We start from the raw sequence: 23,508 nt of genomic DNA, 5'->3' as shown, positions 1-23,508 counted from the left end.
ATAAAGGGATTCTAATTTGGACATTTTGTTTGCAGATGACTCCCTCTTGTTTTCCAGGGGATACTTATGGTTCGTTATGACAGACTTTTACCACCATAAATACATTTGGATTTTACTTGGGTCTCCTTGTTAACCACTCTCTCTGTGACCACCTAACACAGGATGGCGGCCGCAGAGTGGCTCTCTTGTTCCTCAGTCACGCCATATGACGTCATCTCACGAGGAACGAGATTAGACGGGAGCTCGCACAAGCGTGAGCACCTGTCAGTAAACAGAGCCGGCTGCAGTGATCATAATAAATGAATACAAATGTATATAAAGCACTGTGATCTTGTGCAGCACTGTACAGAGGACCGCCTTGTAACTTAACTGTTCCTCTGATGGGCTCACAATGTAACTGATAATATGGCCACAGCCATATGTCTAGGTATGTTAGTGTAGTGTATGGATCGTAGTCTAGGGCCAATTGGGGGGATGGGGGGTGGAAGAAAGCTCTATTAGTGAGAAGAAAAGTGGTTAAAATTCATTTGTGTGCTAAGTTGTGTGTGTGAGCAATAAACGGTTAAAGTTGAGAAGTGCTGCATTGTACAGAATCGCCTGGTCACTAGGGGGGTATAAACCTCTGGTCCTCAAGTGGATAATTGAGACAAATCATATTTAATGCCCCTGGATCCTTTTGTTCAAATTACTTGAGGATAATACATCAGAGTGTGTCACATCAGATATTTACAATACATTGTCCTGTCCCCTGACCCTGTACAGCCTGAGAGGTGAAATAGGGCTTCTTTAATTGATCACTATAGTGGTAAGATTGTGGCATGTCCTAAACTTCCCCTATCGGCAGTGGCTAGAGCTAACCTGGCCAAAATGGTGATGGTGCCAAAACTCTTATATATTATGCATAATTCGCTTGTCTGGCTCTCCTTGGGGATTTTTAAAATATTAAATAAATGAATATGTGAGTTATTATCGAATAAAAAAAACTCCTGGAATCAGGCTGGAATATCTGCAGTATCCTAAGGGCATACATGCAAAAATGGCACCAGGAGATTTGGGCGCAGGGTGAAACTGAAAACCTGCTCCAGTAACAGTCCCGGCAGTGCTAATTACTATTCCCCCTCCAGGCTGCCATGGACAGGGAAGATGCAATTGGGCTGCCAGCTAGTGACTGAAATGCACTGTTTTTTCATAATTTATGCTCCGTGTTTTGCCAGCGCCCAAATTACCCTCTGATTGCCACTATAGCTGTGATGCACATTACTGCCTATGGTGGCGACTAGACAAATAACATTTATATTGCGCTTTTCTCCTGGCGAACTCAAAGCGCCAGAGCTGCAGAAACTAGGACGCGCTCTATAGGCAGTAGCCGTGTTAGGGAGACTTGCCTAAGGTCTCCTACTGAATAGGTGCTGTCTTACTGAACAGGCAGAGCTGAGATTTGAACCCTGGTCTCCTGTGCCAGATGCAGAGCCCTTAACCATTACACCTTCCAGCTAGTGGCACCCAAATATGCAGCGCCCCTTTTGCATTCCCCTATACTAAGTATGAGGGGGGACTAACAGTAATAAACCCCATGGGTTTATTTTATGGCTGCACAACTGCAACATCTAGTGGGTTGGGATGCCTCTGACTTAAAAGACTTCTCTAGAGACTTGGTGAACTGGCTTCTGAGGTCTCACTCTGTGTATCAAGCTCTGTATCATCCCATCACTTTTCTAAACTCTCTACAGTTAATGCTGAGGGTCTGGCTTAGAGCAAGATCTAGGCAGGACGTTGTGGGTTATTCCTGCCAATATTGGGGAAATATGTCTCTTCCCGAGTTTGATATATTGACATGTAAAATGTGCTGGTCAGGTAGCGGCCTGCATCTTCTTACACAGGCGCTAAAGAGGAACTTTATCCCAGGAGTGAACTTCATTCCAATCAGTAGCTGATACTCCCATTCCCACGAGAAATCTTTGCCTTTTCTCAAATAGATCATCTGGGCAGAGGGGGGTTTGTATGGCCAGACAGATATTGTGGTGAAGCCCCTCCCACAGTGTGATGTCATGACCATGGTTTTCTGTCTGTGAACCTCGTTGCATTGTGGGAAATAATTACTTTTTCCAACTGCCAAGCAAGCAGTATCTCCCTCTGCAAATCTGGTAATAAAGTAACTAAGTGTATATTGTTAATAACGAGCCTTTGGGTTTTGGGCAGCAGAATTGTCATACCGGCTGATCTGTACTCAGCAATGGGCACTGATGTGTTGTGTGTGGCTCTCAGGGACTCCTCTGGTGACATCTCTCCGCTCCTGCCGCAGTCTCTGGTGACATTTGTGTGACAGCCTCTTGTCAGGCCACCACTGGCGTAGCAATAGGGGATGCAGAGGCTGCATGAGCAAAACACATAGATTCCTAATGCAAGCCACAGAGGCCTCTCCACTGTCACTGCTTTACCTTCATAGTAACGTTTGTCAGTCAGCAGCATATCAGTGTAGGAGATGTGAGTAAGGTTTAGTCTCACAAACACATTTTGTATAGAAATCCCTGTATACATACATGTAGATCTGTTCTGTACATGAATTGTGAAAGAGGGAAAATGAAGAAGATAGAGGCATTAGTTTTCCATACATGTTCTGTCTCTTCCATGGTGTTCTGAGGGTAGTTCCAGGCGTAATGTGGATATGGAATAACTGGTAAATTGTATGACAAAAGGAGTGGAGTGCATCACATTGAAGGCTGCAGTTTGCATATTCTCCACAAGATGGCGTTGTCACACGCCGGAATATCCGGGTTTAGAGGAGGAAGTCAGAGGAAGCACAGAGGAGACATTGCTGCTGCTGCTGGAAGACGAGGTAATATTTATTCTATATTGTTTATTCTGCAGCACCTATTGGAGTGCAATGAGCAATTCCCCTTAGTGGGGCTCACAATGTAATGTGCCCACCGCAGTCATAGTCTGATGTTCTGCCACAAGAAGAGGTCAGCTTCTAAAGGGAACCAAGTAGCTCCCAACTGTCCCTCTTTTGAGGGGACAGTCCCTCTGTCTCTCTTTGTTTCTTCATTTTCCCTCTTTCTTCAGGACTGATGTTCAGGTCTATGTAAATATATGTATTTTTCTACTGAAAATGTGTTTACCTGACTCTAAACTTTATTCTCATCATTTAACTTCATATATTTCTGATTGTCAAATGTTCATATAAAGTAAATCAACTAATGATAGAAAGGACCAGTGTGGTCTGAATTATAAAACAATATCTTGTGCTTTGGAATTATCTGTGATATGCCTGACGAGGGCTTTTGGGGAGGGGGGGGGGGGGGGGTTAGAGGTGTGACAGGGGTCTTGCTTAAAGTGGAGTAATGTGACACTGGGGGATATCAAATTACTGACTTGAGGGCCAGTCTTGTTCTTTTCACTTTGTAAGGGAACCTTTTTAAGATCCATTCCCCCCATCCACTCAATGGTGATGGCCCAAACTGTTCACTGGCGGGCAGTTCCTGGCGAACATCGGCTGCCGCCGCCCATTCGCCCACCAAACACATGAGTATGATCCGCCCCTCATACATATTCAAGGAGCCAAAAATTGACCCCTCATCCCAGAATCAGCAGACACATGGCAGCCAATCAGCTATCCCTACCTCCAGGACTCCAGCTTCGTTCCCAACAGTAGAATGGGCACAATTGCACAGTCACCCATTACAAACTTGATTGTTGCAAGTATGGGACAAGTCCTAAGCAACTCTGGTCCCTCATGCAGAGCCGGCGCTACCATTCAGGCAGATTAGGCATTTGCCCAAAGCCCCAGACCACTTCAAGGGCCCCCTGCGGACAGAGTTGTTTTCCCCACTGCTGTTTATTTGTTTTTACTAAAGAGACTTGAAAGTTCAAGCCAAGTGTTTGCAGGCTGCCCCTCCTACCAGCACACTTCAGGAAGTTCCGCTGCCCACCCCCAGGCATTCAGGGGCTGCTGATCTGTGAGGTATAGTGATAGTGTCTGTGTGTACAAGCAGGGGGCAGACTGTGAAGCAGAAGCAGCTCAGAGCATGGACGCATCTCAGTGAGTCTGTGTTACTCACTGTGCATTGCATCTTATCTTTCAGCCAGCATCAGCCTGCAGATGTCCCCTGATCTCCTGGGAGAGGGGGCTGAGGGATAGAGACATGGTGTGACTGTGTGCAAGAAAAGGTGAATGTGTTGGAGACATCACTGGCTAGCTGGATGTCTGGAATACCTCCTGCACCTTTAAAAAAAATTCCCTGAAATCGCTAAAGCAGCTGACAAGCTAGTAACTTTACATAGGCTTGCCTCCTGCAGGGTCTGTGGGAAAAACTCAGCTCAGTAAAGACTGATGTGGACAGCTACATAAGGTATTTCACAGGTTGAAAAGTTTTTGACAGTCCCTAAACTCCAGGAGGACTGCTTTCTGACTTGTGTGAGAGGCTGGCAGGGACAGGAGACACATTACAGGCAAGTAGCCTCTGTGTGATGTGGGACTGCTATACAGATAAGCTTTCTGCTCTATGGCCCAGACAATGCACACCAAAAACCTCTAGCAGATCTGCAAAATGCTAGAGGTTTTTGAACCAGATTTTAGAGCGATTCTAGGCATGTTTAGAGAGGTTTTCTAAGCATGCCTAGAGTTTTTTTGGAGCGTATTTGTGTAGCAGCTTACAAATATTGTTACAGTAAAGCTGTTACTGAACAGCTTGTGTAACAAAAACACCTGGAAAACCGCTCTGATTTTTTTTTTTCAGAGCGGTTTTCCACTTTCCTATACTTTATATTGAGGCAGAAATGCCTCAGAAATCTCAAAAATGCTGCAGCCCCCGAGTTTGCGTTTGTGGAAAAAATGAGCCGCTCTGGTGTGCACCATCCCATTCACTTTCATTAGCCAAGCGGTTTTCCCCCTGCAAGTGTTTTAAAAAATGCTCCAGAACCGCTCTGGTGTGCACCAGCCCTATCTCAAGCTCTCCACTCCTCATCTCTCCCTCATTCACCCTTGCTTTCCCCCTTTCTCTAGTGCTGGGGGAAGGGGGGCAATCTCCCCCTAGGCTGCCTTTTATTCCGTGATTTAGGGCCAGTGCAGTGTCTGGTGTATTCAGGTTTGTTGTTGTAAGGCAATGTGAAACACTTGGCTAGCGATAAAAGTGCAATTCCAGGGCAGGCAGGCTGGTAAATATACACAGCATGATGCAGAGCTTGCCTGGAGGGTCTGTGGGAAAATATCTGTCTGGTCTCTCCCCATTGCTATAATGACTGCATGTGTAGATAAGGTGTTAAACAAGTTGAAAAGTTTTTGACAGTCCCTAGACTCCAGGAGGGCTGCTTTCTGACTTGTGTGAGAGACTGGCAGGGACAGGAGTCCTATTACAGGCAAATAGCCTCTGTGTGATGTGGGACTGCAATACAGATAAGCTCTCTCCTCCATCTCAGGCTATTCTCAATTTCTCTCCACTCCTTCTCTCTCTGGGCTAGTGCACGCCAAAATCACAATAGCAATCGCTAGCAATTTGTGAGTGCGATTTTGTGAAGCGATTTTTTTTTTTTCTTTTTTTTTTTTTTTTCAGAGCGATTTTTGAATGAATTGCTCAAAAACATACTATATGCTGTGTGTTTGTGATTTGGAAAAAAATCACAATGCTGCTGCCTGCTGTGAGAACACAGTCATAGGGTAACATTAGCCAAGCGCTTTTCAAATCACTGTCGATTTGAAAAACACTCAGAAGCACTCTTGGTGTGCACCAGCCCTCCCTCATTCACCTTTGTTTCCCTCTTCCCCTAGTGCTGGGTGTCTTCTTGTCATACAGGAAAGCTAAATAAAAGTGCAATCCTGGTGAGGCAAATTATTATTATTATTGATCAGGAGGAAACTGTGGGGGGAAGGAGGGCCCCACAGATTAAGTTTGCCCTGGGGCCCCAGGGCCCCTTAAACCGGCCCTGCCCTCATGTCCCTACCAGAGATGGTGAGAGTGTAAAATCTTGGACGGAGTCAGACAACCTGGTTCAGGGAAGCGTGTGGTGTCAGGAAGAACCAGTAAAAATGTACACAGATGCCACAGTACTTCACATACTACACCCTTGAAGTTTCTGAGTTTTGTTTTAGCGTTTTCCTGGACAGGCTAGAAAAAGTCTCTTGTTAAGTACTCTGAAAGTACAGTGCTCAGCCCTCTCGATTTTGCTGGAAAGACTTTTAGGAAAGGAGGGTTTGATTTAAAGTGGTTAGCAGGATTACACCACTTGAACAGAAAAGATTCCCTTAGTGGGACTTATCGTTGATTTAGATGCATTATCCAGAGAACCTTTTGAACTGATTTCAGACATAGAAATGAAAAGATTGACTTTGAAGCTGGTATTGCTGGTTGCGGTTACATCAGCTAGAAGGTTGGGTTATCTTCAGGCTCTGTCAGTCAAAGATCTTTTCCTTCCAGTCTTTCCTAACATAATTGTTTTCAGGTTGGATCCAAACTATCTTCCGAAGGTGATTTCGGATTTCCACAGGTATATACAGAATATTATCCCAACATCATTCTGGGCGAATCCTTCTTTCAAGAAAGAAGAAGAGTGTCACTGTTTAGATGTCAGAACTGCAATGGTTACTTATCTTGACAAAGTTTTTAGAGTTCAGGAAAACAAGTCAGCTGTTTGTTCTGTTTTCTGGATAGTGTACTGGTTAAGGGCTCTGCCTTTGACGTGGGAGATCAGGGTTCAAATCCTGGCTGAGGTCAGTATCTATTCAGTAAGAAGTCCTTGGGCAAGACTTCCTAACACAGCAGGTTGGCCCCTTGAGCCGGCCCTTAGTGGCTGCAGCTCTTGAGTTCTTTGAGTCCAACAGAAGAAAAGCTATACAAATGTTAGTATTATCTTTAGGATTATTTATGGAAAGAACAGAAGGGGCAGCCTCAAAACAGATAGTAGCCAAATGGATATACCAGGCGTTAGCGTTAGCATTAGAAAGTTATTCCCCCTGTTTCGGTAAGAGCTCATTCCACACGCTTCTTAGCTACCTCTTGGGCTGAAAGGGCCAGGGACACCGTACAGCAAATCTGCCAGGCAGCGACATGGACAAGTCCATCTACGTTTGTGAAACAATATCCTGTCTCAACAAGACCCATCATATGGTAGAAAAGTGTTTCAGGCTGTGGTCCCTCCCTAGATTGTGTAAGTATTACAGTGGAATGCGAAAGTTTAGGCAACCTTGTTAATCGTTATGATTTTCCGGTATAAATCGTTGGTTGTTACAATAAAAAATATCAGTTACATATATCATATAGGAGACACATGCAGTGATATTTGAGAAGTGAAATGAAGTTTATTGGATTTACAGAAAGTGCGCAATAATTGTTTAAATACAATCAGGCAGGTGCATAAATTTGGGCACTGTTATTATTTTATTTATTCCAAAATCTTTAGAACTAAATATTTGAACTCAAATTGGCCTGGTAAGCTCAGTGACCCCCTGACCTACACACACAGGTGAATCCAATTATGAGAAAGAGTATTTAAGGGGTTCAATTGTAAGTTTATCTCCTCTTTTAATTTTCTCTGGAGAGTAGACACATGGGGGTCTCAAAACAACTCTCAAATGACGTGAAGACAAAGATTGTTCACCATCATGGTTTAGGGGAAGGATGCAGAAAGCTGTCTCAGAGATTTCAGCTGTCTGTTTCCACAGTTAGAAACATATTGAGGAAATGGAAGACCACAGGCTCAGTTCCAGTTAAGGCTTGAAGTGGCAGACCAAGAAAAATCTCCAGAGACAAATGGTGAAAACAGTGAGAGTCAACCCACAGACCAGCACCAAAAACCTAGAACATTTTATTGCTGCGGATGGAGTCATTGTGTATCGTTCAACCATTCAGCACACTTTACAGAGGGAGATTCTGTATGTGAGGGTGATGCAGAGGAAGCCTTTTCTCCACCCACAGCACAAACAGAGCCACTTGAGGCATATGGGGCACCGCCTATAACCCTTCCCTATCTTGCTCACTTTTCTGGAATGTACTGAATGTTGTAGATAGAGGATGTCTTTCAGATCACTATTTCAGGTGTCTTGGTGTTGGTTGCCCTCTTGTCTCAGGTTTCACTCTTTGGTTACTTTTTCGATGAACTGAGGAAGGGGTGGCACCTTTTATAATGTCCTTGTGTTAGTGTTTCCACAAAAGGAGGTGGGACACACCTCTCCTAATGGTGTCCCATATGCTGGCAAGAAACAGCGTGTCCGGTGAGTCTAACAGGTGCTTTTTTGATCAAGAAAAACTATGAAAATGTGAAGCAGGTGGTTTTGGTGCACGATGCTCACCGCCGCGGTGAAACTAGCCCCCCATAGCAGCATTGTAATGCAGCGGGGGACGTGTAAAAGTAATTCGGAGCTCTGGCAGTTGCCAAACCCCAAACTACATCTCCCTCCAGGTTTGCGACAACTCGAAGGTTTTAACGCAGCCGATAGTATTTAACGCCGCCGGGGAGTTTAGCGGCAGCAGGGAGAGAACATCATACGGCTCACCCTGCGCCCAACTCACCGGCGATGCTTACGTATGTACTGGGGTGGTGTTTTGTAAAATGCACAGCCGTCTGTGTTGCAGAACAAGGCCATATGGTTAGGCCCTTATTATTGTGTGATAAATGTATAAATTGTGTGTCATGTATGAAATATTATCTGTACAAAAAAAGACTGAGCAGCATGTTCACATGTCTCTGTATGTATGTTAGTGTCTGTTGTAAATAAAGTTAATTTTAGTAGGTGGGTGAATAGTGGGTGTGGTCTAACTTTCTAGGGGTGTGGACTGTGGGGATAGTGTGACATCATAAGCAGTCATCCTCCAGGTCCACAGTGTGGAATGAGCTTTAATAAATGAGTATGTACAAATCTTGTATTACCCTCACTAAGGGCAGCCGTTCTTATTCTCATATCGAGACCGGCATTGGGATGTTACATCGCACCTATTACACCCCGATGTATTTGCAGAGAATCTACCCTGTGAAACACAATGTACTGCAAGCTTTAGAAACTGCAATAGAGCAGGGTCTATGGCACATATATGGTGGTATTGCCCGGTATTAAGGGACTTCTGGGTTGAGTTTGTCTCAGCTTTGCCCTTGAACGGACCATCTCAACTGAACCCTTGATGTTAATACTGGGGGATTAGCCCCCTGGTTGGAAGATTCCCCTGCACAGATTAGCTCAGCATATAGCAAAGGCAGCCAGGCTACATATCGCAAAGCAGCAGCAGCCGCCTACTCTATTGGTGGAAGCAGCTGAAGGCATAGTAACTGACATCCTTATTTCTGTTAATTGCCAGTGACTTGTTCAAGGTGTTTACAGAGACCTGGCAACCCTGGCCTGCATATATGGCAATGCAGAGCTCCAGTCATTAGCTCCTGAACAGTGCCTAGTGTACTTACAATGTGTTCCTCATTACCTGTGGGGGTGTTGGACCCTATACTCTGCAATATGCACTATGATACAATATGTGAACCCTTTGATCCTGATTCTGTGCTCCCGAGTTTATTTTATACTTTTTTTATGTAAACTTACCTTTCAATTCATGTAATGTATTCTGATGGGTTTAATTGCACAGGCCTTATATTGTGGGGTGTCTCTTTAATAAAACTCTTTGAAATTAATAAACCAGTATGTATATGTATGAGGGTATATAGTCTGGACTTCCACAGTGCTGATAATCCTCTGTGTATTATTCTCTACAGATACCAGCTTCCTATATAGATCACATGACTATCTTACTGAACATGGATGAGAACCAAAGTTACATGAGTGAGACAATATTAGACCTCACCCTGGAGATCATCTACCTGCTGACTGGAGAGGTGAGGAGGATTCTGGGAGGTCACATGACAATATTGTTGTCTCTGTTAGTAGAGCACACAGCTGTGAGGTGAGGAATGAACATGGTATTGCTATTGTTTATGCTTTAACAGAATCATAAGATAGTGAAAGAGAGATCTGGAGAGCTAATGATGCCCAGGAGTCATCTCCATGGCCCCTCCCCCATCACAGAGCCCCTACCTCACTCCCTGACACCGGAGAGGATCAAGAAGGCGATTCTGGAGGTCATCCACAAGATGATGGAGCTGCTGACAGGAGAGGTGAGCAGTGCTGGGAATTATGGGAGATTATTCAGTAACAGCAAGGGGTGTGTCTAGATGGTGACTATATCATTGTGTGTGTCAGATTCCTATAAGGTGTCAGGATGTCACCATCTATTTCTCTATGGAGGAGTGGCAGTATATAGAAGAACACAAGGACCTCTACAAGGACACCATGATGGAGAATCAGCCTCCCCTCACATCACCAGGTAAGAGGAGACTATCATTTCTTGTAAAGAAAAGAGAAGTATGGAGGGTCCATCTAGAGAATTGGTTCTCAAACTTTTTCAGCAGAGGGCACCTCTTGACAAAATTAACAACTGAAATTCAATGTGGTTTAATAATTTGAATAGCAAACAACATAATAAACATCACATGAAGCAACAATAATATGTCCCCTTTAGTTACACAGCAGTTAGGCACCTAAAATGCACCTGAAACAACATACACTCAGCAATATGCACCTAAAACAACACACACGCCACGCCCCCAAGTAACAATTACTCGGATCCATGCACCCTTAAAATGTTCACCATGCACCACTAATAACTTGCACTTTGCACTCCTAATAGCTTGCACTCTGCACATTGCACCCCTAATAGATTGAACTTCTAAAAACTTGCACCCCTAGTAGCTGGCACTTTGCACATTGTACCCCTAATAGCTTGCACTCTGCACATTGCACCCCTAATAGCTTGCACTCTGCACCTTGCACCCCTAATAGCTTGCACTCTGCACTTTGCACCCCTTATATATTGCACTCTGCATCTTTTACCCCTAATAGCTTTAACTCTGCACCTTGTACCCCTAATAGCTTGCACTCTTTGCCTTGCACCCCTAATAGCTTGCACTCTGCACCCTGTACCCCTAATAGTTTGCACTCTACACCTTGCACCCCTAATAGCTTGCACTCTGCACCTTGCATCCCTAATAGCTTGCACTCTGCACCTTGCATCCCTAATAGCTTGCACTCTGCACCTTGCATCCCTAATAGCTTGCACTCTGCACCTTACATCCCTAATAGCTTGCACTCTGCACCTTGCACTTCTAATAGCTTGCACTCTGCAACTTGTACCCCTAATAGCTTGCACTCTGCACCTTGCACCTCTCATAGCTTGCACTCTGCACTCTTGCACTCTGCAACTTCTACCCCTAATAGCTTGCACTCTGCACGTTGTACCCCTAATATCTTGCACTCTGCACCTTGCACCCCTAATAGCTTGCACTCTGCACCTTGCACCCCTAATAGCTTGCACTCTGCACCTTGTACCCTAATAGCTTGCACTCTTTGCCTTGCACCCCTAATAGCTTGCACTCTGTGCCCTGTACCCCTAATAGCTTTCACTCTACACCTTGCACCCCTAATAGCTTGCACCTTGCACCTTTCATAGCTTGCACTCTGCACCCTGTACCCCTAATAGCTTGCACTCTGCACCTTGCTTCCCTAATAGCTTGCACTCTGCACCTTGCAACCCTAATAGCTTGCACTCTGCACCTTGCAACCTTAATAGCTTGCACTCTGCACTTTGCACTTCTAATAGCTTGCACTCTGCAACTTGTACCCCTAATAGCTTGCACTCTGCATCTGTACCCCTAATAGCTTGCACTCTACACCTTGCACCCCTAATAGCTTGCACCTTGCACCTCTCATAGCTTGCACTCTGCACCCTGTACCCCTAATAGCTTGCACTCTGCACCTTGCATCCCTAATAGCTTGCACTCTGCACCTTGCATCCCTAATAGCTTGCACTCTGCACCTTGTACCCCTAATATCTTGCACTCTGCACCTTGCACCCCTGATAGCTTGCACTCTGCACCTTGTACCCCTAATAGCTTGCACTCTGCACCTTGCGCCCCTAATAGCTTGCACTCTGCACCTTGTACCCCTAATATCTTGCACTCTGCACCTTGCAACTCTAATAGCTTGCACTCTGCACCCCTAATATCTTGCACTCTGCACCTTGCACCCCTAATATCTTGCACTCTGCACCTTGCACCCCTAATAGCTTGCACTCTGCACCTTGCACCCCTAATAGCTTGCATTCTGCACCTTGTACCCCTAATAGCTTGCACTCTGCACCTTGCACCTCTGCACGTAATTCCAAATGCCACTATAATAACCCTCCTCAGTTCCACACCAACCATGTAACATAGCTTGAGGAGGGGGACGCTGCACATGAGGGGGAGTAATTAGGAAGGTGGATCTTCCGGGGCAGCCAGCATCAGTGAGAAAAAAACAAAAATGGCCGCTCACAATACAGGATGGGGAGGGAAAGCTGGATATTTCCAAAGTTACTTTTATGGAAATTACCCTTTATATGTCGGCTTTCTCTCCTATTCTAACACTAACTTTCCCCCATTTAACACCTAACACTATCCTCCAACTCCAATCCTTACATTTCCATTCACTTTTATAGCTGCTAAACGAGTTTGGCTACATTAGTATGTATATGTAGCTGAACTCCATACCTAATGGAGCACTGTCCTTGCCACTTCCCTTACCGCTCCAACCACTCGGACACCAAATTTAAGATCTGCCATATGACTGTTGAGAGATAGATAAGTGCTGCTTTCCTGCACCAAAATCCAGGTCCACTGTAATGTTAGTGTAATTATTAGTCATGCAGATCTTGGTTGTAACTAGGACCAGACTAGCCCTTCAACAATCTGTGCATGCCAATTACTTTCGAGGTTTAAAGGACAACTGGAGTGAGAAGACTATGGAGGCTGCCATGTTTGTTTCCTTGTAAACAATACCAGTTGCCTGGCAGCCCTGCTGGTCTGTATGGTTACAGAAGTGTCTGAACAACAACAGAGACAAGCATGTAGCTGATCTGTCAGACCTGACAATGTCAGAAACACCTGAACTGCTGCATGCTTGTTCAGGGTCTATGGCTGAAAGTATCAGAGGCAGAGGGTCAGCAGGGCTGCCAGGCCACTGGTTTTCCTTAAAAGGAAATAAACATGGCAGCCTCCATATACCTCTCTCTTCATTTGTCCTTTAAACAATACCAGCAGATCACTAATGAAATACTGGTGTCTGTACAATGGATAAGAGAAATGAAATTGTTTATTTTTACAAACGTGCAATCATACAAATACACACACCACAATACACCTGCAGTCATACAATGCATAACACAGGGTGCACCACAAGTACCAGAACTCCTCTAACTAACTTTACGATGGCAAAATATACAGGAGCACCAATCACTCAATATATGAACAATGGGAATATACAGGATCACAGAACACTCAGAATATATACAGGAGGGGATAGATCTAATCAGCATACAGGAGGGAAATCAGACAGGCAGAGGTGAGCCAGGAAATCAGATAATACTGATAGGCAAAGAGTAGTCAGGCTAGCAAAGATCAATGCTGGGAAGTCACAGGAACAGGAACAAGGAGCAAGGGACACAGAACCAATGGCCAGAGCTGCCAGCAACAAGCAGAATGATCCAGCAATGTGCTGCTGGAAGAACCAGTCTTAAAGCGGACCTGAACTCAGAACTTCCTCTCTGCTCTAAAAGATAAACAACAGTATAATATCCTTTAAAGCGGTATTGTCACCATAAAAATCAAATTTCAACAGCAACTGGTCTGAGTGTATTAGGTGATAAAGATGCTAATCCTGCATTCAAAACTTTTTCTGCTGTTGTGGTTTGGAGTTATCACATACTTTAGGAGTAGTGGCCCTAGTGCCAAACAGTGCCAAAGAGTTGAATGCTGGGAGTTCTTTTGAATGCTGGGAGTTCTTTTTATCTATAATATATTCCTCCTCTTCCATTTATTTCCCTGCCTAGCTGATCACTTGTGTTTACAAGCAAGGCTGAGGTGACTCAGTGATTGGATGTGTAAATAAAAAAAAGACTCTGGGAGGAGGGCAGCTAATGAAGACAAGACAAGACAAATAACATTTATATTGCGCTTTTCTCCTTGCGGACTCAAAGCGCCAGAGCAGAGCAGCAGCCACTAGGGCGCGCTCTATTGGCAGTAGCAGTGTAAGGGAGACTTGGCAAAGGTCTCCTACTGAATTAGTGCTGGCTTACTGAACAGGCAGAGCCGAGATTCGAACCCAGGTCTCCTGTGTCAGAGGCAGAGCCCTTAACCATTACACCATCAGCCAACTGTAATGAATACACAATGAGCAAGAGAAGCGAGGGGGGGGGGGGGGGGGGGGGGGAACGAGTCAGGGAGGATATGATGTCAGCATTAGCTTGGCAAGATGGCCACTGCCTAGAATAGGATTTTCTGCTTTTCCTTTGTAAAATTCACAGGAATCATTATGTGGATAGCACAATACGTCTGTTATGTAAGTAGAAGTAGTATTTATCTACTTATATATGTGTTTTTTATTTCTAGGTTAGCATGGGTGTCGCTTGTTCTTTAAAGAAAAAGAAACATTTCTTTCTTACAGCTGATAGCAATCCTGCAATAAATCTGCAGTGTGTCTACTTCCTGCTTTCATTCAAGCAGACATAGCATCCTGTGCTTACAAATTAATTAATTAATCACCAAAGTTCCTTAGTGCTGCCACCAGCAGGATTACACATGCGCAGGTCATGACAGTTAGACTGCAGTCTATGGGTAGTCAAGCTGCAACAGGCACCCCATGCACCAAAATAGCCTGCAGATCCCCATTATCTGATAAACACACAGAGACAATGTAATCAGCCAGTGTGTGTGTTTCCTACAGATGGATCCAGTAGCAGAAACCCACCAGAGAGATATACAGGTCCTCTTTATTCCCGGGACAGTCCACAGGGAGATCCCACCATCCTCCACCATTATCAGGTATGTGGGGCTGAGAATCTACAACTCAAAAGTGACTTCAATTCTACAAGATGATATTTTTCTATGCAGTTAGATTATTAATACTCTACTTTTCAGGATGTCAATTTATATATTTTTATGTTTTAGGACAAACAACAGATTGTTATAAAAGTTGAACAAGAGATACATATGACAAGTGATCAGCAGTCGATGGAGAAGGACAATTTAATTGGGACAAAACAGGAAGAAACTTGTAAGCCTCTCAGTCAAGGTTTATGTGAATAGTTTTTAAGAAGGTCTAAAATGACAATTTCTTACTATCACAGCTTATTATACAGTTATTTGGTTTTGCCCCCTAATTCTGACCAGATGACCTTCATCAACATATCTCTCCCAACTCGTAATATGTCTAGCAAATAAGGAGGAGATACTATACATCATATGAAAGGTCCATCTCCATTCCGCAGTATAACATTATAGTACCAACAAATGAGGAGGAGATACTGTACACCATATGAAAGGCCCATCTCCATTCCTCAGTATAACATAATAGCACCAACAAATGAGGAGGAGATACTGTACACCATATGAAAGGCCCATCTCCATTCCTCAGTATAACATCCATAGTACCAACAAATGAGGAGGAGATACTGTACACCATATGAAAGGCCCATCTCCATTCCTCAGTATAACATCATAGCACCAACAAATAAGGAGGAGATACTGTACACCATATGAAAGTCCCATCTCCATTCCTCAGTATAACATCATAGCACCAACAAATGAGGAGATACTGTACACCATATGAAAGTCCCATCTCCATTCCTCAGTATAACATCATAGTACCAACAAATGAGGAGGAGATACTGTACACCATATGAAAGGTCCATCTCCATTCCTCAGTATAGCATCATAGCACCAACAAATGAGGAGATACTGTACACCATATGAAAGTCCCATCTCCATTCCTCAGTATAACATCATAGTACCAACAAATGGGGAGGAGATACTGTACACCATATGAAAGTCCCATCTCCATTCCTCAGTATAACATCATAGTACCAACAAATGAGGAGGAGATACTGTACACCATATGAAAGGTCCATCTCCATTCCTCAGTATAACATCATAGCACCAACAAATGAGGAGATACTGTACACCATATGAAAGTCCCATCTCCATTCCTCAGTATAACATCATAGCACCAACAAATGAGGAGGAGACACTGTACACCTTATGAAAGGCCCATCTCCATTCCTCAGTATAACATCATAGCACCAACAAATGAGGAGGAGATACTGTACACCATATGCAAGGTCCATCTCCATTCCTCAGTATAACATCACAGTACCAACAAATGAGGAGGAGATACTGTACACCATATGAAAGGTCCATCTCCATTCCTCAGTATAACATCATAGTACCAACAAAGGAGAAGATATGGTACATCATAGGAAAGGTTCATCTTTATTACTCAGTATAACATCATGTTGTCAAGGAATTGGGAGGAGTCATATCGGTTTACATTATTCGGGACACATTATTGTTAGACCAACAATCAGATCTGAACTGAAAAAAAATTGTCTTTTTATCAACTATCTTCACTTTCCCATTGTTATCATCCCCAACAGATGGCCAGAGTATGGGGAGCCCCTCGGAGGGACGTCTTATCACCCCTCCAGAAGATGTTGCAGAAGATAATGGCGTCACACAATGTTCTCCAGGAGGAAACCCCATTACTAGGAATACACATCACAGGGATCTCAGTGCGACTAGAGCAACACATCCCTGTAGCCCTGGGAAGTCTTCTGATAAACCAGACACTATTACTACAAGTGTAAACTCAACAACTCACACCGAGTACAAAGCAAACAGTCACAGCCCTGAGCATTGCCTTTCATTTTCACAGTGTGGGAAAAGTTTTAGTAGCACAAAAACCCTTCTCAGTCACCAGAATACTGAAACCAGAGAGCATCCCTCTTCATATTCAGAGTGTGGGAAAGAATTAATTGACAAAGAAGTTTTTATCAGACATCAGAAAATTCACACTGGTGAGCTGCCTTTTTTATGTTCAGAATGTGGGAAAGGGTTTGCTCGCAAAGTTGATCTTCTTAAGCATCAGAAAACTCACACTGGTGCGAGGCCATTTACTTGTTTAGAGTGTGGGAAAGGGTTTGCTCAGAAAGGTGACTTTCTTAGGCATCAGAAAACTCATACTGGTGACAGGCCTTTTACATGTTCAGAGTGCGGGAAAGGGTTTGCTCTCAAAGGTAACCTTTTCAGTCATCGGAAAACTCATACTGGTGAGACACCGTTTACATGTTCAAAGTGTGGGAAAGGGTTTGCTTTCAAATGTAACCTTCTTACTCATCAGAAAACTCACACTGGTGAGATTCCATTTACATGTTCAGAGTGTGGGAAAGGGTTTTCTCTGAAAGGTAACCTTCTCAGGCATCACAAAAATCACACTGGTTTGAGGCTCTTTACATGTTCGGCGTGTGGGAAACGGTTTGCTCAGAAAAGTGACCTTCATAGGCATAAGAAAACTCATACTGGTGAGAAGCCATTTACATGTTCAGAGTGTGGGAAAGGGTTTGCTCGCAAAGGTAACCTTCTTAGTCATCAGAAAACTCACACTGGTGAGAGGCCATTTACATGTTCAGAGTGTGGGAAAGGGTTTGCTCTCAAATGTAACCTTTTTACTCATCAGAATACTCACAGTGGTGAGAGGCCATTTACATGTTCAGAGTGTGGGAAACGGTTTGCCCAGAAAGGTGAGCTTCTTAGGCATCAGAAAACTCACACTGGTGAGAGGCCATTTACATGTTCAGAGTGTGGGAAAAGGTTTGCTCTCAAAGGTAACCTTCTTAGTCATCAGAAAACTCACACTGGTGAGAGGCAATTTACATGTTCAGAGTGTGGGAAACGGTTTGCCCAGAAAGGTGAGCTTCTTAGGCATCAGAAAACTCACACTGGTGAGAGGCCATTTACATGTTCAGAGTGTGGGAAAAGGTTTGCTCTCAAAGGTAACCTTCTTAGTCATCAGAAAACTCACACTGGTGAGAGGCCATTTACATGTTCAGAGTGTGGGAAAGGGTTTGCTCTCAAAGGTGACCTTCTTAGGCATCAGAAAACTCACACTGGTGAGAGGCCATTTACATGTTCAGAGTGTGGGAAAGGGTTTGCTCTCAAAGGTGACCTTCTTAGGCATCAGAAAACTCACACTGGTGAGAGGCCATTTACATGTTCAGAGTGTGGGAAAGGGTTTGCACTCAAAGGTAACCTTCTTAGTCATCAGAAAACTCACAATGGTGAGAGGCCATTTACATGTTCAGAGTGTGGGAAAGGGTTTGCTCTCAAAGTCAACCTTCTAAGTCATCAGAATACTCCTACTGGTGAGAGGCCATTTACATGTTCAGAGTGTGGGAAAGGGTTTGCTGTGTAATATAACCTCCTTAGTCATCTGAAAACAAACATTGGTTAAAGGCCCTTTACATGTTAAGAGTGTGGTAAAAGGTTTTCTCCCAAATTTGTCCTTGTTAGGCATCAGAAAACTACTCATACTGGTGAGAGGCCCTTTACCTGTTTAGAATGTGAGAAAAGGGTTTGCTCTCAAAGGTGACCTTCTAAGGCATCAGAACACTCACACTGGTGAGAGGCTTTTTACATGTTCAGAGTGTGGGAAAAGGTTTGCACTCAAAGCCAACCTTCTTAGTCATCACTCATGCTGACAATATAAAAATCTTAAAAACCTAAGCAAAGCCTTCAGCAATGTCACACTGGTGAATGGACATTGTCATGTACAGACTGCTGGAAATCTTTTGAGCCTTCAGCTACAGCAGTTTTTTCACAATGGTGAGCGGCTTTTTTCATGCTCAGAGTGTACAAAATCACAGAAGTGATGCCTTCACATACATCAGAGATGTAACACTGGTGAGCAGCCTTTTTCATGTTCAGAGTGTGGGAAATCTTTCAAAACAAAGTCAAAACCTGCAGCTACATCAGAAATGTCACACTGGTGAGCAGCTTTTTTTATGTTCAGTATGTGGCCAATCTTTTAAACATAAACACAACCATCAGCTACATCAGCTGTTGGTTGCTTTTAGGTGAAAGAATTGCCGTAAACTTTCTTACCTTGTGAAGAAGTTTTTTTACAATTAAATATTAAATCTTTCAGCCATTGATTCCTAAATAAAGTGCCATTTTGAGTATTGTCTTGGAGAGGGAGTGGTTACTGCCTCCTTTATGGAAGCTCTAGTTATTGTTGTTGTTTTTTACTCAGTAAACATGCACAGATTGATGAGTTCTCAACTAGTGGTGTAACAGCATAATTAAAAACTATATAGCAGAATCCCTACATAGCAGACCCCAAATGTCCAATAAAGATAGTTTACCTCATCCCAACTCCACCACGAAACAATCAGCCACAAACCATACATCCACGCAGGCATAGTCACCGGAACCCACGTTCTGTGGCCACCCCATGAAGGGCCAATACATCAAATTACACACCGGCGTGACTCCTACAGCAATAGGAAAAGGAAAACTACCCTAAAAAAAAGAGAAGGAAAAAAAAAAGAACATAAGCAGACAACAAAACTCCCAGCACAGAGGAGCACAGCAGGGGGAATCGCACGTACTAACATCACTGTTATCTTCCACCATGATGTGTAGATAAATTCTACCAGTGGGAATATTCATGTTATTAGGCTGCTACAGGTCAGAGTAATAATTTGCGTTATCAATAGTGTTATTAAAGTCATACCTCATTAATCCTCCACATTCATATCCACATTTCCAGATCACCAAACCTAATGCAATATCATACATCTTTTTGGTACAGCTAGTTACTTCAGCTGATCCCATCCCACACGTGTGCATAACCAGTCATAACAACAGTTATCACACAGAGGACACACACTAGACTACCATCCTCTTACTTCCCTTACAACATCCTAACCTCCATTCATATTCCCTTCCTTGCATGTTCATCCCCTGTCTCAGTAAAGTCACCTCTTCATGCAATAAATAAAAATAGCCTTTTCTTATCCGGGAGGCCTGTCTACAATTCTTATATAATGTTTTCTGTAAGTTGCCTCCAGATCTTATATGCTGTGTTGGAACAATCATATCCGGAATTACAGTGGACAAACGTCTCACTATCACAAAGGACATCCATACTGGTGATCTGTTCATTCAGAGCCGGAGGATTGGAGCTCTCCCAGTTATTGATTATCATATTTTTAGCAACAATCGTTCTGATTTCTTTAATTAGAGAACTTCTAATATTTTTGTTATTTTCAGCACAGCTATGGATTGCATCACGTGCTGTGAGAACAAAGTCTTCCTTTAATACATTTTTATCAAAGGTAGATACTGTATGTTATCCCCAAATCTTTTAACTGTGGGACAAGACCACCACATGTGCAGCACATTCCCCCCTCCTGTCCACACCTCCAATACCGGGCGCTCTGGAAAATTTCTGAATATGAACAAGCATATTATACCATCTGGCAATTGTTTTGAACGCTATGAATTGTAACCTTGTATTATGAACTCTCCAAATGTTGGACCATATTTGCGGCCAAAGGTTTGACTCTAGATCTTTTTCCCATTTTTCACAGTAAGGTGGAAGACTAGTAACGTTTTCAGTATACCTTAGAAGTTCATATATTCTAGAGAATGGTTTGTCTAATTTTCTTATTTAATAAAATATGTTTTTCACAAATGTTTAAATCCTCTTGTATGTCCTTATTTCTAGGGTCTTTTTTTTTTTTTTTAAAGTCTTACTTGAATAAAGCCCCATACTTCATCCTGTTTAGGGTTCTTTAAGATACTGGGGAGGCCTAAAGTAGGATCCCCCTTGATGCTGACAATGTGGGTCTTGATATTTAGATTGCTCTTATCAAACCAAGATACAGTCATACCGGGGGGAAGGCAGGGAGAGGCCAGTTTCTTGGTGCCATTTTTTAACCACCCAGAGCAGGATTTTTAATGTTGGCCTGACTAGAGGATGGGTGGATGAAGAATAGAGTCTGTAGATATTATTTGGAATCCTGGAGAACACAGATTTGAAGGTACATACATCCTCCTTCAGCCATGGCCATATTTGGTTGGGCTGCTTGGAGGAGATCTCGACCTTCCAGTCCAAAACTCTAGTCAGATGCGAACTCATATAGTAGTTAAAAACATTTGGTGCAGCTAAGCCACCCTCCTCTCTCTTGATGCAAGCTTGTAGCTGAATCTATGTTTAACTTTGCTTCATATGAAATTTGGAAACATTTTGTGCCAATTCTGGAACCACATGCTGGGGAGGGGGGTCACCGGAAGACTTTGCAGCAGAAAAATAAGCTTTGACAGAATCAACATTTTAATACTGCTGATTCTGCCGATCACAGTAAAGCAAAGGTGGTCCCTTGACTGAAATTTATTTTTACCATCCTTCACAACTTTTAGGAAATTCATTTCAAATAGATTTTAAGGGTCACAAGTTGATGCCTAAGTATTTAATTTTGTGATTAATTCCATTTGTAATTGTTGTTTTGTTTAATTTCGACTTCTGTCATAGGGGAGCATCCTAGATTAGGTATTACCATTGTTTCCACTATTAGGCTTAAAGTTTGAATATCTAGAGAAGGTATCAAATGGTTCCTGGCCTTTTGTAATGGATTTAATCGGCTTGGTTGAGGCAGAACTGGGTCATCTGCATATGGAAGGATTTTAATCTCTTCCTTTTTTGTTTTACTCCTTTAATATCACTGTCCTGTTGAATTGATTAATTTATTGCTTCAATACTGAGGTTAATTATCCACTAGGATAGTGGACAATCCTGTCTAACTCCATTTGTAATTCTGAAAATACTGTCAATATAATTGTTTTCCTCCACGCCTGTGCTTTGGTTGTCATATTATTGTTTAATTTTTTCGATAAACACAGATCCTAGACTTACAGTAATTTTTCTAAGGTAGCAAAAATGAATTATCTAGAAAGGTGGTTAAAGGCTTTTTCTGCATCCACCACAACCAGTACTGCCTCCTCTCCTCTTGTTTTGCATCTGTGTATCAAATGTATTGCTGTATAGATGTTTGATATGTTTTTTTTTTTTCCATGAATCCCGTTTGTTGTTTCCCAAGGATGTTTTGAATTACCCTGTTTAGCCTGTTTGATAGATTTTTTTGTGTATTTTTTTCTCTTTCTTTTGTTTGTGTATATTTTAACATAACAGATTATAAGAGAGATTGGCCTAAAGTACACACATTCCTGATTAGATTTCCCCTCCTTCGGAATTAGTGTGATTGTTACAGGATTGGATTCATCTGAGACGGTAACTCGGCCTTCCTCGATGTTGCCGAGGTTACAGAAGAGAGGAGCCAGAATTGGTGCAAAGTGTTGATAAAACTCCATGCTGAAACCATCAGGACCTGGGCTTTTCTTTTTAGGGAGTTTTGCAGAACTCTGACTTTCACACTGGGGAGTCTAGCTCCACTCTCTCTGCTTTACTTAATGTGGGAAGACCTATATTGTCCAGAAAGTCTTCAGGACGCAGGAGGTCAGATAGAAGCTCTAGTTATCTAAATACCTAAACCTGGGGAAGATCCCCTTTTGGCTTAAGCATACAGAACAATCTCCCTCCTTCCATCAGATATTATAATTCTGGCCTAAATTTTAACACTCAGACCATCTAAAGTGATTAATAAACTGGTTCAGCCTGATCAAAACAGGTTTATTCCATTGAAATCAACAGTGATAAGAGCATATCTGATTATACAAGCCTCTCCCACCAACCCAGGTAATAGAGCCAGCTTGTTAGTAGAGATAGCTGAGGCTTCTGACAGTGTTGAGTGGTGTTATTTGTTCATGATACTAGAGACAATGTGTTTTGGACTTAAGTTCATCAAATGGTTTAAAATCCTCCATGAAGACTCTGGGCCTGATCCGATTCACTTCTTCTCCTAAGTTTTCTCTTAGGAGATAATTTTTCATGTTCTATTTAAAATAACTTTTCAGCACAAAAAACAAACGTAGGTGAAAAGGTTCTGTCAAAATTATCCTGCGTGTTTTCTTGCTTGCTGGTGGCTTAAAAGGCATTTTATTGATAAGATGTGAAAATATCACCTAGGAGAGAACTCAGGAGAGAGGGAATTGGATTGTACCCCATGTGGCCTGTCTGGAAGTTATTGGGTGAGTCTTGGAAACTATAACATTATAACATATAAGGGGCACCAGACAGGGATGCCCGGTATCTCCCTTGTTGTGCACCCGGGCTATAGAGCCACTGGCTGAAATGGTGATCCAGGGAGATAAAGGATTCTAATTTGGGTATATTGTTTGCAGATGACTCCATCTTGTTTTCGGGGGATACTTGTGGTTCGTTATGACAGACTTTTACCACCATAAATACATTTGTATTCTACTTGGGTCTCCTTGTTAACCATTCAGTGACCACCTAACACAGGATGGCAGCCGCAGAGTGGCTCTCTTGTTCCTCAGTCACGCCATATGACGTCATCCCGCGAGGAGCGTGGAGCGAGATTAGACGGGAGCTCGCACAAGCGTGAGCACCTGTCAGTAAACAGAGCCGACTGCAGTGATCAGCCTGCCAGCCTACGATTGCAGCTGGCAGGCTGTTTTTTCATAATAAATGAA

General features: G+C 43.0%; 1 pseudogene; it reads left to right on the top strand.

Annotated features, from left to right (window-relative positions):
* The window catches only part of LOC137535249 (zinc finger protein 432-like), a 141,296-nt pseudogene that overhangs the window by 84,301 nt on the left and 33,487 nt on the right, over nucleotides 1–23,508 (top strand).

Source organism: Hyperolius riggenbachi, chromosome 10 (assembly GCF_040937935.1).
Source record: "Hyperolius riggenbachi isolate aHypRig1 chromosome 10, aHypRig1.pri, whole genome shotgun sequence".
Taxonomy (NCBI): domain Eukaryota; kingdom Metazoa; phylum Chordata; class Amphibia; order Anura; family Hyperoliidae; genus Hyperolius; species Hyperolius riggenbachi.
This window is presented reverse-complemented; position numbering and strand designations above follow the sequence as displayed.